The 6,237-nt window shown below is 36.0% G+C and overlaps 1 pseudogene; it reads right to left on the bottom strand.

Moving 5' to 3' along the window:
- Positions 1 to 849: 849 nt before the first annotated feature.
- On the bottom strand, positions 850 to 1,305 carry LOC103254623 (annotated as a pseudogene).
- Between the last annotated feature and the right edge of the window lie 4,932 nt (positions 1,306 to 6,237).

Below are 6,237 nucleotides of genomic sequence, written 5' to 3'. Positions count from 1 at the left end.
TTAAGGGGAGAGGGCTTTTAAAGTTTTTATAAGGAAGCAGAACATAGTAAAAATCTCCAACAACTGCATTCTTGGTTGTTGATAATGCCGGTCTTGCTTTCTTGGCCTTTGTCAAGGCAATTAGTCTTGTGATTCCACTAGGGGGCTGGTGGGAAGTCACAGGAGGCTGATTACAATTGGTGAAGTTAGCTTCGTCTAGCATTTCTGGAAAACAAATACTTAGAATAAAAGAGTAGATAGAACAAAATACATTTAGAGGTTTCAAAAAATTATCAAAACCTATCTCCAGTAAACTAGGTTTGTCCTTGGCTAATGATTAGAGGGTGTGAAGCACAATAACTATTTACCAATGTATGTCAGAATAAGAAAAAAGAAACGCAGTTAAACTCAGGAGGAGGCTAGTGTTCAGTGCTGCACTCACTGTTGCAGTGGTTCTGTTGACAGTCCTCCTGGTCTAGTGACTGCTGTTTTGCATTTCAGCCTCTCTGCATCAATTTATTTCCCTTCCCCTTCCCCTTCCCCTTCCCGTTCCCCTTCCCCTTCCCTTCTCTTCTCTTCTCCTCCTCCTCCTCCTCCTCCTTCTTCATTTTTGATGACACGTATATTTAACAATGTGGTTGCACAAAAAATACTAAGAGCATTTTTCTTCATATTTTACAGAAGGGCTTGAATGTACAGACTTTCTACTAGTGATCACAGCATGACACATCCAAAGCCACCACCTAAGTTAGATGCATTATAATTTGCTCAGAATTTAAAGGCTTAATGGCAATAACGGGGGGAGGAGGGTACATATGTTTATTTTACATAACTGATCGAAAAAAAATTTCAAGGACTAGTAAACCAAATCTAATATGGTCTCATGTGCCCCGAGGGGGACGGTGCCTGGTTTGGGGGAGTGATCACTATGTCCAATCTCCTATCTGAAAATTCTGTGACTGCAGGGTCATGGAGCCATCAGTCCCCTTTCTGCCAGATATGGTGCTGAGGATCTCCTTAACTCAGTAGCCAGGTCTTTTAACATCGGTGAAAACAATGGCAAAATTGAAGTGTGTGCCCTTCTTTCTAGCTTCTGGGTAGATTTCTTTCAGTAAACTAGTCAGTTCTTTCAAGGTTGCATCCATCCGGGTGCAGATCTGCAGCTCATTGAACGGCATCTTCCTGCGGGAGAACTTGTGTATGTGGTGACGGTTGTTGGTGGTAAGGATGCGCAGCAGCAGCTGGCATGTCTTCTCAGGTGATCGGCTTCTCTGGCTCCTTCTTGATCTCCTCCTGGGTGACCACACGTTACTCCACCGCCATCTTCCTCCTGAATTGCAACACTGTTGGTTAGTGAATAAAATTTTCTAAAGTATTGAGAAGAAAGCTGGTGGGAAAGGGAATGCAGAGAGAAGAGAAAGAAAGGGGGAGGGTGGGGGAGAGAGAGAGAGAGAGAGAGAGAGAGAGAGAGAGAGAGGGAGAAAGGAGAAACTCTCATCTGGGGTCCTCGATCTAACTTTGCATGGAACCTATTGTAGTAAAGTCTCATAATCAGTGATAGGTTTTGTTTTGCCTGCCTTAGACTGTTTGAAACGGGTGTTTGTCACTTGCAACACAGAAAGACATGACAAATAAAACCTAACTCTGCATGTTTTTGTGAGTTTAATGTAATTATTATGCATTAAAAAGTGCTGTTGGCAACTACCATTCATTATATTTAGTCTTTTTAAAAATTTTTCTGTATTTTGTCATTTAATAAGCTGTTTTCATGTTCAGATTTAAATATCTTCCAAAACACATAAAGGAATTATGCAGATACTATAAAGGCTAAGATACTATTTTATATATAAACAAAGTCCATTTTCTCTCACATGCAAAACAGCATAACCCACCTTACCAAAATGATTGATCCTTAGTCAAAGTAATACTTCTCCCCACAAAAAAGGAATAAATATTCTTACAAATTTAAGACAGCATATGGACAGAATTTACAGCCTATAATAATACTTGTCTATTTTTTATTTTACATAAAAACTAACAATAGTGCTTAAAAAGTATTATAACTGAGGCACTGTCAAAATTATACAAATTATAAAAGCAATTCAATTGGTTTTCAAAAATTACATGAGTGAGACAGTAGAGCCAAAGGATGTATAAAGAACTTGGGGGAAATTTAACACAAAATTCTTGAAGGCCTTATATGAATTCTCTGACAACAAAAAGGGAATAGGATCAACAACAATTAAAAATGTTGACTGTATGCTACAGACAGCAATTATATATCAGGGGATTTAGGTTCTTGTCAAATAGACAAACATTTTTGTCCTTTACAAGATCATCAGAGATAGGTGATTAAAATAAGAATTTGGTTGAAAGCAACTCTAAAGAATTAATGTATCTGTGACTATTTCATGTGAAATATTTAAAGAAAAAATAACTTGTCCTGGTATTATATGATAGCTATATATTTGCCTGAGTAACTGGTATAATTGAATAGATGACTACAATGTGATGAAACTCTATAATGGCTAGTGGTTTTGAAACTCTATTCAAACATAATTAGCTTGAAAATTCCTCTAAAATTTGTTAGTATAACTAAAGTTGAAACATTATTTAAATGTATTTATATTTTAAAATTTCTAACAGTCTGATGGAGAATTGACAATAACATTCTTTTAAAAATCTCAGAAGTTTATTAAAATAAACCTTGAAATTATGTGGTCCATATTCTTACTTTTTACAGACAATGGCACTGAAGCCTGAAAAAGTGTAAAGAAATCCTGTTGGTTACAAAGAATTAGTAGAAAATTTGAAAACAAAAGTTGGGTGTATTGTTTCCTAGACTACAGTGAACATTATTTTTGCTCCATTCAGTTTCTCTCTATGATAAGCAGAACTGTCTCATCACAAAAGAAATGTTCAAATCCTAAGCCTCAGACCCTGTAAATGTAAATTTTTTTTTCTTTGAAATCTGGTCATGTCAAATGTAATGAAAATAAGATGAGTCATACTGGGTTACTACAATAGAACCTAACCAATGACTGGTGTCCTTTAAAAAACAGGAAGATTTGGGTATAGAGATGGTCACAGTGAAGAGAAATGTGAAGGTACAAGCTGACATATAAAGAGATGGGAATGTGAAGACAATGGCTGAGATTAGAGAGGTATGTCTACCAGTCAAGAAACATCAATGATTGCGGGCAAACACTGGAAGCTAGGAGAGAAGCAAGAAACAAATGCTCCCTCAGACCCTCCACAGGAAACCTGTCCAAAGCTATGAAGGCATGGCTTCCCAGAACGCAGGGGATTAACCACCACCCAGTGCGTCTAGAGTGCAAATCATTGAATCAGGGAATGTTATTCTAAATTCTTAAAATTTCATGTTGTTTTCCCTGTTGCATTTTAAATTTGCTCAGGATCTGAAACGCCTTCCTTCTTTCCATTTTCTCCATTTTTGGAATAGGAATGTCTCTTCAATTCCTGTCCCATCATTGAATTTTGGAAGCATATAACATGTTTGATTTTACGGGTTCACAGCTGGAGAGCCACTTTTCTCAGGAGGAATCCTACTATGAGTCTGTCTCATCTGATTTAGATGAGACCTTGGGCTTCAATGTAAAGTTAATGCAGAAACAAGTTAACACATTTGGGACTATTGGGATACAGTGCATGTATTTTACATGGGAGAAGGGCAACAATTTGGTGGAATCAGGAGGATAATTCTCTGGTCTGAATGTTTGTGTCTCCCTATAATGCTTTATGTTAAAATTAAAACCCACTGTGATAGTATTAAGAGGTTGGCCTTTTTGCGCCTTCCTGAATGGCAAGTGTCTTTAAAAAAGAGTCCCAAGGGAGAAAATCTCTCTTCACAGACAGACAATGTTACCATTTTTGCTGTCTACATTTATGTATTTTTAAGGTTTTAAGTGGAAAAAATATTATCCAGTATATATTTGCCCGAATACTGTCCACTTCTTCTGCTCTTCTATCATTGCTGACACACTATATTCTCCTCCGGTATAATTTGTTATACAGCCCGAAGAACTTCCTTGTCCACCCTTTCACCAGGTATTCCCCACTTTTCTACTGAGAATATGTTCGAAAAAACTCAGCAAATATTTGAAACCTTAGATAGTGCTAAACCCTATATCACCTTTCATAGCCTGAGTGGCAACAGCAAAGCTGGCCAAAATTCTTTTGACCTCTCCACAGTTTCACAGGTACAAGATTTGTTCTTACCTAGGTTTCAGCAGCCTCAGTATACATTTTTTTTTAATTTAAGTCCAAAACTTTCATTTTTTCACTTAAAAGCACTTCAAGGCTCTTCAATGGCATATCCCAATTGCCAGCTTCACTCTTCTTGCACTTTGGGGACAGGGCAAAATTAAAAAGTGTTATGTGGACATAAGCATTACAATACCATGGCAGTTTAAGTGATAAAATAGATGGCTACTAAGCTGCTAATGGGTAGCCAGCAAGGACAATGTGGGGATTCTGGACCCATGGATGAATCAAATCCCCAGATGAAGAGTTCAACAAATTACGCAAAATGGTAAGAAATATAAAACTGAAACCGTGGGTAAGGGGAACAATTGTATGTGAAGCAACATATGAAGTTGCAGGGAGAAGCTGCCGTATATGAGGAACAAACTCTCACCTCACACAGAATTTGCATCATCTGGTTATAGTACTTCCCAGCCTCTGGAATCACAAGAAACAAACATTTGTTTTTCATATGCCCTTCAGTTTATAATGCTTTTGTTACAGTAGCCTGAATGGACTAAGCATGTTTACATGACACATAATTTCTCATACTTTAACCTATCTGCATTAAATATAAATGCATTTTTGATCAGAATAGAAATCATTCTTTTTTGAAGATTTAATCTGATAAATTGTTTTTTAATTGATGTGCCTAAGTGATCTACATTTAATATAGTTACTGACACGTTTGAATTTAGGTCTATTGTTCACTTATGACTGTCTACAGTAAATTTTGTTCTTTGGTTCTTCTTTTTTTGCCTTTTAAAAACTTTGAAAATGTTTTAGTAGTTCATTTTAATTTCTCCTTTGGAATTTTGGCTGTATTTCTTTGTGTTATATTTTAGTATTACTCTGGACATTAATATAAGTACATATGCAAGAGGACCAAAAAACTTAAATTTATTTACAAAAAATTGTCAATTTATTCTTTCATGTTTTAACTTCAGTCATCTTCAAAGTCCTCTCCTTTTGATGCAAAAGAGCTATCAAAGTGCTTTTTTTCACTGCTAGAATAGTTTTTGCATTCCTGAATTTTCATGTCTTTTAATACTTCTACCAATTTTGTTTTTGACCTCTTTCTCACTGCTGAAATATTTGCCGTAGAGGGCTTTTTTCATTCAGGAAACCAAAACTAGATGCTCAACATGAAATCAGGTAAAAGGGAAGGTGGGACATGGAATCGAGCCTTTTTTGTCAAAAACTTCTGAACACTCAGCATGGTGTTGGCAGGTGCATTGTCATAGTGGAAGAACCAATACTTATTTGCCACGATCGGAATGTTTATTCTACATATCAGATGCAACCTCCTCAAGATCCCAGATGATAACTTTGTTTGATAGTTTGATCTAGAGGAAAAATCCTGAGTGTACTATGAGGTCCACCCTTCAAAATAAAATTCCAGTATTTTGGGGCATCCCCTCTCACATATGCATATAAACAGATATAGACATATAAATATATACTGTATATACTATATGTCAATCTATGTATCTTTATCATTCTATATCGTGATATATATAAAAGTTATATGTATCTTCTCACAGTATTTTTAGAGGTAACATTATTTTATCTTTTCAATTAAAACTTCAAATCCTACTTCAATTTTATGTTAGAGTTGACTTGTGTATCTTATCTTCATACACTGTATGTTCCTCACACAGAAAACTTTACAATTTTTGCTTTTTACACTGTCTACTTCCTAAAACTTAAAGAGAATAAAACTAGTGTAGTATATATTCACCAAGATACTGAACATTTCTATTACTCTTTTTTCATTGCTAAAATCCCTATCTGGCATTTTTTCTTGACAAGAGCATCTCTGCTGGCAGCCAGCTCTCTTAGGTTTCCCTCACTGGAAAATGCTTAATTAAATGTCAATGCTGAAAGATATTTTTACTGCATTTACAATGCATAGATGGAAGTATTGCAATGTAAGTATAGTTGTGTATAGTTTAATCGCAAGGATACCTTCTGAGAAATGCATGGTTAGGTGAT

This window comes from Carlito syrichta, unplaced genomic scaffold (assembly GCF_000164805.1).
Source record: "Carlito syrichta isolate Samal-C Ts95f unplaced genomic scaffold, Tarsius_syrichta-2.0.1 Scaffold287135, whole genome shotgun sequence".
NCBI classification, from domain to species: domain Eukaryota; kingdom Metazoa; phylum Chordata; class Mammalia; order Primates; family Tarsiidae; genus Carlito; species Carlito syrichta.
The sequence above is the reverse complement of the archived record's forward strand: the minus strand, read 5'-3'. Positions and strand labels throughout refer to the sequence as shown.